This window comes from Oncorhynchus mykiss, chromosome 8 (genome assembly GCF_013265735.2).
Source record: "Oncorhynchus mykiss isolate Arlee chromosome 8, USDA_OmykA_1.1, whole genome shotgun sequence".
NCBI classification, from domain to species: domain Eukaryota; kingdom Metazoa; phylum Chordata; class Actinopteri; order Salmoniformes; family Salmonidae; genus Oncorhynchus; species Oncorhynchus mykiss.
In genome coordinates, this window is record NC_048572.1 from 84,335,915 (window position 1) to 84,346,709 (window position 10,795).

A 10,795-nucleotide genomic window follows, 5' to 3' on the forward strand; every position below is an offset into this window, starting at 1 on the left:
CAGTCAACCAGTCAGTCAACCAGTCAGTCAACTAGTCAACCAGTCAGTCAACCAGTCAGTCAACCAGTCAGTCAACCAGTCAGCCAGTCAGTTAGTCAACCAGTTAACCAGTCAGTCAACCAGTCAGTCAGCCAGTCAACCAGTCAGTCAGCCAACCAGTCAACCAGTCAATCAACCAGTCAATCAACCAACCAGTCAGTCAAACCGTGAGTCAGTCAGTCAACCAGTCAGTCAGTCAACCAGTCAGTCAGCCAGGCAGTCAGTTAGCCAACCAGTCAACCAGTCAGTCAACCAGTCAGTCAGTCAACCAGTCATTCAGTCAACCAGTCAGCCAGTCAGTCAGTCAACCAGCCAGTCAGTCAACCAGTCAGTCAGTCAGCCAGTCAACCAGTCAACCAGCCAGTCAGTCAACCAGTCAGTCAGCCAGTCAGTCAGTCAACCAGTCAACCAGCCAGTCAGTCATCCAATCAGTCAACCAGTCAGTCAACCAGTCAGCCAGTCAGTCAACCAGTCAGTCAGTCAACCAGTCAGTCAGTCAGTCAGCCAGTCAGTCAACCAGTCAGTCAGTCAGCCAGTCAGTCAACCAGTCAGTCAGTCAACCAGTCAACCAGTCAACCAGCCAGTCAGTCAGCCTGTCAGTCAACCAGTCAGTCAGTCAGTAAACCAGTCAGTCAACCAGTCAACCAGTCAGTCAGCCTGTCAGTCAACCAGTCAACCAGTCAGTCAACCAGTCAACCAGTCAGTCAGCCTGTCAGTCACCAGTCAACCAGTCAGTCAACCAGCCAGTCAGTCAACCAGTCAGTTAACCAGTCAGTCAGCCTGTCAGTCAACCAGTCAGTCAGTCAGTCAACCAGTCAGTCAACCAGTCAACCAGTCAGTCAGCCCGTCAGTCAACCAGTCAGTCAACCAGTCAACCAGTCAGTCAACCAGTCAGTCAACCAGTCAGTCAGTCAGTCAGTCAGTACACTTAAAGTTTCATTACATATGTACGCTCTGAGAATACGCAATACAGTTGCCACAACTGTTTAATCCAATGGATGTTCACTTCAATCTCCTACAGGTGCATTATGATGTGGTTATAATGCATTATAAGACTTCTCATAAGCACAACCTCTAATAATATCTACCAATTTCTTCACCAGTAGAGCATATAATGTACACAAAGGGATTATTAACGAATAGACAATCTATACAATTCCATGAACAGACATCTTTTATCGACGATGCAGTTGTTTCAGTGTTCAGTGTCGGCCGCCCAAAACACAGACGATTTAGAATCAATCCTTTTTGTGTCGTCCACAATGGAGTATGTCTGCTGTCTTACACTCCTGTCACTGTTCTGTCTTTCACCCTCTCATAGGGAAGAGAGGGAGTCTGTCAGGAGGAGGAAAACAAGTCTCCACAACGGAATGAAAAAGGTTTAGCTATTTATTAATTTGACAGTATTGACGTCCATATTTTAGAGGGAATATTAGATAACAACTGTAGGTAGAAAATGAGTATTTCTTACCGAATTCAAGTATTGTGTGTACAAGATATAGGAAAAATGTTTGTGTACAAATCCTATGAAGTCTAATTTAATGGTATATGTCAAATACGCAGAATACAATGAGTGTAGACTTCAAAAATGATGTTAAAAAGAAAAATAGTAACAACACAATTATTTTTACATTATTTTATTATTATTATTAGGGAGGATCAGCTTAATATTGCGGAAAGAATGTTGCTTCCAATGTAATTGTCTGTATCATTTCCAATCCCCCATATTTTTGGAGTAAATTTATATATCCATACAAGCATGCATATATACAGTGGGGCAAAAAAATATTTAGTCAGCCACCAATTGTGCAAGTTCTCCCACTTAAAAAGATGAGAGGCCTGTAATTTTCATCATAGGTACACTTCAACTATGACAGACAAAATGAAAAGAAAAAAATCCAGAAAATCACATTGTAGGATTTTTAATGAATTTATTTGCAAATTATGGTGGAAAATAAGTATTTGGTCACATACAAACAAGCAAGATTTCTGGCTCTCACAGACCTGTAACTTTTTCTTTAAGAGGCTCCTCTGTCCTCCACTCGTTACCTGTATTAATGGCACCTGTTTGAACTTGTTATCAGTATAAAAGACACTTGTCCACAACCTCAAACAGTCACACTCCAAACTCCACTATGGCCAAGACCAAAGAGCTGTCAAAGGACACCAGAAACAAAATTGTAGACCTGCACCAGGCTGGGAAGACTGAATCTGCAATAGGTAAGCAGCTTGGTTTGAAGAAATCAACTGTGGGAGCAATTATTAGGAAATGGAAGACATACAAGACCACTGATAATCTCCCTCGATCTGGGGCTCCACGCAAAATCTCACCCCGTGGGGTCAAAATGAACGGTGAGCAAAAATCCCAGAACCACACGGGGGGACCTAGTGAATGACCTGCAGAGAGCTGGGACCAAAGTAACAAAGCCTACCATCAGTAACACACTACGCCGCCAGGGACTCAAATCCTGCAGTGCCAAACGTGTCCCCCTGCTTAAGCCAGTACATGTCCAGGCCCGTCTGAAGTTTGCTAGAGAGCATTTGGATGATCCAGAAGAAGATTGGGAGAATGTCATATGGTCAGATGAAACCAAAATATAACTTTTTGGTAAAAACTCAACTCGTCGTGTTTGGAGGACAAAGAATGCTGAGTTGCATCCAAAGAACACCATACCTACTGTGAAGCATGGGGGTGGAAACATCATGCTTTGGGGCTGTTTTTCTGCAAAGGGACCAGGACGACTGATCCATGTAAAGGAAAGAATGAATGGGGCCATGTATCGTAAGATTTTAAGTGAAAACCTCCTTCCATCAGCAAGGGCATTGAAGATGAAACGTGGCTGGGTCTTTCAGCATGACAATGATCCCAAACACACCGCCCGGGCAACGAAGGAGTGGTTTCGTTAGAAGCATTTCAAGGTCCTGGAGTGGCCTAGCCAGTCTCCAGATCTCAACCCCATAGAAAATCTTTGGAGGGAGTTGAAAGTTTGTGTTGCCAGGCAACAGCCCCAAAACATCACTGCTCTAGAGGAGATCTGCATGGAGGAATGGGCCAAAATACCAGCAACAGTGTGTGAAAACCTTGTGAAGACTTACAGAAAAATGTTGACCTCTGTCATTGCCAACAAAGGGTATATAACAAAGTATTGAGATAAACTTTTGTTATTGACCAAATACTTATTTTCCACCATAATTTGCAAATAAATTCATTAAAAATCCTACAATGTGATTTTCTGGATTTTTTTTCTCATTTTGTCTGTCATAGTTGAAGTGTACCTATGATGAAAATTACAGGCCTCTCTCATCTTTTTAAGTGGGAGAACTTGCACATTTGGTGGCTGACTAAATACTTTTTGCCCCACTGTATAAACATACATGTATATACATACACATACCTATATAGACAGACATACTTTTTTAAAGAATATACCTTTATTATTATTCCCCGCAAACCCTTCCGCCGATCCCCCAATTGGAGTAAACTAATAAACACTTCTGCTTCTACCTTCAATCCCTACATCTTATACACACTCTACAGACACAGTCTACTTTACAATAGTTTTCTCTTGTTTGTTCTTAGTCCTTCCTCTATTTCTGATGTCCATCCAGTTTGATTTCTATTTGTAACTATGCTATTTCACAAAAGTTCTGAACCTATATACATTTTACAGATCCCGTATGTTCTACATGTTTTATCTTGTTGTTAGTCCCACCCTTCAGCTCCACTCAACCCCTCCCATCTATCTCTCAACACCATCCAGTCCCACCCTTCAGCTCCACTCAACCCCTCCCATCTATCTCTCAACATCATCCAGTCCCACCCTCCAGCGCCATTCAACCCCTCCCGTCTATCTCTCAACACCATCCAGTCCCACCCTTCAGCTCCACTCAACCCCTCCCATCTATCTCTCAACATCATCCAGTCCCACCCTCCAGCGCCATTCAACCCCTCCCATCTATCTCTCAACACCATCCAGTCCCACCCTTCAGCTCCACTCAACCCCTCCCATCTATCTCTCAACATCATCCAGTCCCACCCTCCAGCTCCACTCAACCCCTCCCATCTATCTCTCAACACCATCCAGTCCCACCCTTCAGCTCCATTCAACCCCTCCCATCTATCTCTCAACACCATCCAGTCCCACCCTTCAGCTCCACTCAACCCCTCCCATCTATCTCTCAACACCATCCAGTCCCACATTTCAGCTCCATTCAACCCCTCACATCTGTCTCTCAACATCATCCATTTCGGATTTCTACTTGCCATATATTTTTCAACTGTGCAGTGATGCTTCACAAAATAATTGAACCTTCCTATTCTCATAGCTTCTACAGATTGTAAATTAGAGTGTCAGTGTGTCAGTGTGTCAGTGTCAGTGTGTCAGTGTAGAGTGTCAGTGTAGAGTGTCAGTGTGTCAGTGTAGAGTGTCAGTGTAGTGTGTCAGTGTGTCAGTGTGTCAGTGTGTCAGTGTAGTGTGTCAGTGTGTCAGTGTGGAGTGTCAGTGTATCAGTGTGTCAGTGTGTCAGTGTAGTGTGTCAGTGTGTCAGTGTGTCAGTGTGTCAGTGTGTCAGTGTAGTGTGTCAGTGTGTCAGTGTGGAGTGTCAGTGTAGTGTGTAAGTGTAGTGTGTCAGTGTGTCAGTGTAGAGTGTCAGTGTGTCAGTGTGTCAGTGTGTCAGTGTGTCAGTGTAGTGTGTCACTGTGTCACTGTGTCAGTGTGTCAGTGTGTTAGTGTAGTGTGTCAGTGGGTCAGTGTAGTGTGTCAGTGTGTCAGTGTGTCAGTGTGTCAGTGTAGAGTGTCAGTGTATCAGTGTAGTGTGTCAGTGTCAGTGTGTCAGTGTAGAGTGTCAGTGTAGTGTGTCAGTGTGTCAGTGTGTCAGTGTGTCAGTGTGTCAGTGTAGTGTGTCAGTGTATCAGTGTGTCAGTGTGTCAGTGTGTCAGTGTGTCAGTGTAGTGTGTCAGTGTATCAGTGTGTCAGTGTGTCAGTGTAGTGTGTCAGTGTGTCAGTGTGTCAGTGTGTCAGTGTAGTGTGTCAGTGTGTCAGTGTGGAGTGTCAGTGTAGTGTGTAAGTGTAGTGTGTCAGTGTGTCAGTGTAGTGTGTCAGTGTGTCAGTGTAGAGTGTCAGTGTGTCAGTGTGTCAGTGTGTCAGTGTGTCAGTGTAGTGTGTCAGTGTGTCAGTGTGTCAGTGTGTCAGTGTGTTAGTTTAGTGTGTCAGTGTGTCAGTGTAGTGTGGCAGTGTGTCAGTGTGTCAGTGTGTCAGTGTAGAGTGTCAGTGTGTCAGTGTAGTTTGTCAGTGTGTCAGTGTAGTGTGTCAGTGTAGTGTGTCAGTGTGTCAGTGTGTCAGTGTAGAGTGTCAGTGTGTCAGTGTAGTGTGTCAGTGTGTTAGTGTGTCAGTGTAGAGTGTCAGTTTGTCAGTGTAGTGTGTCAGTGTGTCAGTGTAGTGTGTCAGTGTAGTGTGTCAGTGTGTCAGTGTGTCAGTTTGTCAGTGTGTTAGTGTGTCAGTGTAGAGTGTCAGTGTGTCAGTGTAGTGTGTCAGTGTGTCAGTGTAGTGTGTCAGTGTGTCAGTGTAGTGTGTCAGTGTAGTGTGTCAGTGTGTCAGTGTAGTGTCAGTGTGTCAGTGTAGTGTGTCAGTGTGTCAGTGTAGTGTGTCAGTGTGTCAGTGTAGTGTGTCAGTGTAGTGTGTCAGTGTGTCAGTGTAGTGTGTCAGTGTGTCAGTGTGTCAGTGTGTCAGTGTAGTGTGTCAGTGTGTCAGTTTAGTGTGTCAGTTTGTCAGTGTGTCAGTGTGTCAGTGTGTCAGTGTAGTGTGTCAGTGTGTCAGTGTAGTGTGTCAGTGTAGTGTGTCAGTGTGTCAGTGTGTCAGTGTAGTGTGTCAGTGTGTCAGTGTGTCAGTTTGTCAGTGTGTTCGTGTGTCAGTGTAGAGTGTCAGTGTGTCAGTGTAGTGTGTCAGTGTAGTGTGTCAGTGTGTCAGTGTAGAGTGTCAGTGTGTCAGTGTAGTGTGTCAGTGTGTCAGTGTAGTGTGTCAGTGTAGAGTGTCAGTGTGTCAGTGTGTCAGTGTAGTGTGTCAGTGTGTCAGTGTAGTGTGTCAGTGTGTAAGTGTAGAATGTCAGTGTAGTGTGTCAGGGTGTCAGTGTAGTGTGTCAGTGTGTCAGTGTAGAGTGTCAGTGTGTCAGTGTGTCAGTGTAGTGTGTCAGTGTGTCAGTGTAGTGTGTCAGTGTGTAAGTGTAGAATGTCAGTGTAGTGTGTCAGGGTGTCAGTGTAGTGTGTCAGTGTGTCAGTGTAGAGTGTCAGTGTGTCAGTGTAGTGTGTCAGTGTGTCAGTGTATCAGTGTAGTGTGTCAGTGTATCAGTGTATCAGTGTATCAGTGTAGTGTGTCAGTGTGTCAGTGTATCAGTGTATGAGTGTAGTGTGTCAGTGTGTCAGTGTAGTGTGTCAGTGTAGTGTGTCAGTGTATCAGTGTAGTGTGTCAGTGTGTCAGTGTATCAGCATAGTGTGTGAGTGTATCAGTGTAGTGTGTCAGTGTAGTGTGTCAGTGTATCAGTGTAGTGTGTCAGTGTGTGAGTGTGTCAGTGTAGTGTGTCAGTGTATCAGTGTAGTGTGTCAGTGTGTCAGTGTGTCAGTGTATCAGTGTAGTGTGTCAGTGTGTCAGTGTGTCAGTGTATCAGTGTAGTGTGTCAGTGTGTCAGTGTGTCAGTGTATCAGTGTATCAGCGTAGTGTGTGAGTGTATCAGTGTAGTGTGTCAGTGTAGTGTGTCAGTGTGTGAGTGTGTCAGTGTAGTGTGTCAGTGTATCAGTGTAGTGTGTCAGTGTGTCAGTGTGTCAGTGTATCAGTGTAGTGTGTCAGTGTATCAGTGTAGTGTCTCAGTGTATCAGTGTAGTGTGTCAGTGTGTGAGTGTGTCAGTGTAGTGTGTCAGTTTGTCAGTGTCAGTATATCAGTGTAGTGTGTCAGTGTGTGAGTGTGTCAGTGTAGTGTGTCAGTGTATCAGCGTAGTGTGTGAGTGTATCAGTGTAGTGTGTCAGTGTAGAGTGTCAGTGTGTCAGTGTGTCAGTGTGTCAGTGTGTCAGTGTAGTGTGTCAGTGTGTCAGTGTGTCAGTGTGTCAGTGTGTTAGTTTAGTGTGTCAGTGTGTCAGTGTAGTGTGGCAGTGTGTCAGTGTGTCAGTGTGTCAGTGTAGAGTGTCAGTGTGTCAGTGTAGTTTGTCAGTGTGTCAGTGTAGTGTGTCAGTGTAGTGTGTCAGTGTGTCAGTGTGTCAGTGTAGAGTGTCAGTGTGTCAGTGTAGTGTGTCAGTGTGTCAGTGTAGTGTGTCAGTGTAGTGTGTCAGTGTGTCAGTTTGTCAGTGTGTTAGTGTGTCAGTGTAGAGTGTCAGTGTGTCAGTGTAGTGTGTCAGTGTGTCAGTGTAGTGTGTCAGTGTGTCAGTGTAGTGTGTCAGTGTAGTGTGTCAGTGTGTCAGTGTAGTGTGTCATTGTGTCAGTGTAGTGTGTCAGTGTGTCAGTGTAGTGTGTCAGTGTGTCAGTGTAGTGTGTCAGTGTAGTGTGTCAGTGTGTCAGTGTAGAGTGTCAGTGTGTCAGTGTGTCAGTGTGTCAGTGTAGTGTGTCAGTGTGTCAGTGTAGTGTGTCAGTGTAGAGTGTCAGTATGTCAGTGTGTCAGTTTGTCAGTGTGTCAGTGTGTCAGTGTGTCAGTGTAGTGTGTCAGTGTAGTGTGTCAGTGTAGTGTGTCAGTGTGTCAGTGTGTCAGTGTGTCAGTGTAGTGTGTCAGTGTGTCAGTGTGTCAGTTTGTCAGTGTGTTCGTGTGTCAGTGTAGAGTGTCAGTGTGTCAGTGTAGTGTGTCAGTGTGTCAGTGTAGAGTGTCAGTGTGTCAGTGTAGTGTGTCAGTGTGTCAGTGTAGTGTGTCAGTGTAGTGTCAGTGTGTCAGTGTGTCAGTGTAGTGTGTCAGTGTGTCAGTGTAGTGTGTCAGTGTGTAAGTGTAGAGTGTCAGTGTAGTGTGTCAGTGTGTCAGTGTAGTGTGTCAGTGTGTCAGTGTAGAGTGTCAGTGTGTCAGTGTAGTGTGTCAGTGTGTCAGTGTATCAGTGTAGTGTGTCAGTGTGTCAGTGTATCAGTGTGTCAGTGTAGTGTGTCAGTGTATCAGTGTATAAGTGTAGTCTGTCAGTGTGTCAGTGTATCAGTGTAGTGTGTCAGTGTATCAGTGTATCAGTGTATCAGTGTAGTGTGTCAGTGTGTCAGTGTATCAGTGTATGAGTGTAGTGTGTCAGTGTGTCAGTGTATCAGTGTAGTGTGTCAGTGTATCAGTGTATCAGTGTATCAGTGTAGTGTGTCAGTGTGTCAGTGTATCAGTGTATGAGTGTAGTGTGTCAGTGTGTCAGTGTAGTGTGTCAGTGTAGTGTGTCAGTGTGTCAGTGTGTCAGTGTATCAGCATAGTGTGTGAGTGTATCAGTGTAGTGTGTCAGTGTAGTGTGTCAGTGTATCAGTGTAGTGTGTCAGTGTGTGAGTGTGTCAGTGCAGTGTGTCAGTGTATCAGTGTAGTGTGTCAGTGTGTCAGTGTGTCAGTGTATCAGTGTAGTGTGTCAGTGTGTCAGTGTATCAGTGTAGTGTGTCAGTGTGTCAGTGTATCAGTGTATCAGCGTAGTGTGTGAGTGTATCAGTGTAGTGTGTCAGTGTAGTGTGTCAGTGTGTGAGTGTGTCAGTGTAGTGTGTCAGTGTATCAGTGTAGTGTGTCAGTGTGTCAGTGTGTCAGTGTATCAGTGTAGTGTGTCAGTGTATCAGTGTAGTGTGTCAGTGTATCAGTGTAGTGTGTCAGTGTGTGAGTGTGTCAGTGTAGTGTGTCAGTTTGTCAGTGTCAGTGTATCAGTGTAGTGTGTCAGTGTGTGAGTGTGTCAGTGTAGTGTGTCAGTGTATCAGTGTAGTGTGTCAGTGTGTGAGTGTATCAGTGTAGTGTGTCAGTGTGTCAGTGTGTCAGTGTATCAGTGTAGTGTGTCAGTGTGTGAGTGTGTCAGTGTAGTGTGTCAGTGTAGTGTGTCAGTGTAGTGTGTCAGTGTGTGAGTGTGTCAGTGTAGTGTGTCAGTGTGTGAGTGTGTCAGAGTAGTGTGTCAGTGTATCAGTGTAGTGTGTCAGTGTGTCAGTGTATCAGTGTAGTGTGTCAGTGTGTGAGTGTGTCAGTGTAGTGTGTCAGTTTGTCAGAGAAGCGTGTCAGTGCGGTGTATTTATATATAATCTTGTGAGTGTGATTAGAGTCAGTGCAATATAGGGTAAAGTGTTACAGTGAATAAAGCCTGGCAGAGTAAAGAGAAGACAGAGATCTTTCCCTGTGGTTCAGCACAGTGGCTAAACGAGATGCTGTTTGGGTTCACTTTCTCTCTCTTTACTCTCTCTCCTCAGCTCTCTCTCTTTGTCTCGCTCCTCAGCCTCTCTCTTTCTCCCCATTGCTCCCTATCTCCTCTGCCTCTCTTTTTCTCTCTCCTCAGCCTCTCTCTTTCTCCCCATTGCTCCCTATCTCCTCTGCCTCTCTTTGTCTCTCTCCTCAGCCTCTCTTCTGAATTAACAAGGCATTAACATTCAAGGGGGAATCAGTCATTCTCCTTCAAGAGGAAAAGAAAAAACATTGTCAGGAGGCAATTGGCTGTAAATGATTGGCAGGGTCACCCACCAGAGTGAAATCTTAATGAGACTAGAGAGAGAGCTAGAGAGAGAGAGAGAGAGAGAGAGAGAGAGAGAGAGAGAGAGAGAGAGAGAGAGAGAGAGAGCTAGAGAGAGAGAGAGAGAGATAGAAGGAGAGAGAGGGAGAGAGTTATACAGTTCCTATAGCACATTCCCAAACCTTCCATAACAAAGCCATCACCTACAGAGAGATGAACCTGGAGATGAACCTGGAGAAGAGGCCCTAAGCAAGCTGGTCCTGGGGCTCTGTTCACAAACACAAACAGACCCCACAGAGCCCCAGGACAGCAACACAATTAGACCCGACCAAATCATGAGAAAACAAAAAGATAATTACTTGACACATTGGAAAGAATTAAAATCAGAGCGAACTAGAATGCTATTTGGCCCAAAACAGAGAGTACACAGTGGCAATACCTGACCACTGTGACTGACCCAAACTTAAGCTTTGACTCCCAAGTGGCGCAGAGGTCTAAGGCATTGCATCTCAGCGCTAGAGGCGTCACTACAGACACCATGGATCGAATCCAGGCTGTATCACAACCGGTCGTGACCCAGCGTAAAAAATAATTTGTTCTTAAATGACTTGCCAGGTTAAATAAAGGTTACTTGTTTATGTACAAACTCAGTGAGCATAGCCTTGCTATTGAGAAAGGCCACTGTAGGCAGACATGGCTCTCAAGACAAGACAGGCTGTGCGCCCACTGCCCACAAAATGAGGTGGAAACTGAGCTGCACTTCCTAACCTCCTGCCGAATGTACGACCATATTAGAGACACAGACCCACAAAGAATTTGAAAATAAATTCAATTTTGATTAACTCCCATATCTATTGGGTGAAATATCACAGTGTGCCGTCACAGCAGCAAGATTTGTGACCTGATGCCACAAGAAAAGGGCAACCAGTGAAGAACAAACACCACTGTAAATACAACCCATATTTACATTTATTTAATTTCCCTTTTGTTCTTTAAATATTTGCACATAATATGACATTTGAAATGCCTTTATTCTTTTGGAACGTTTGCGAGTGTTATGTTTACTGTAAAACAAAAATATTGTTTAATTCACTTTGGTTTGTTATCAATTTCATTTGCTTAGGCTATGTAAA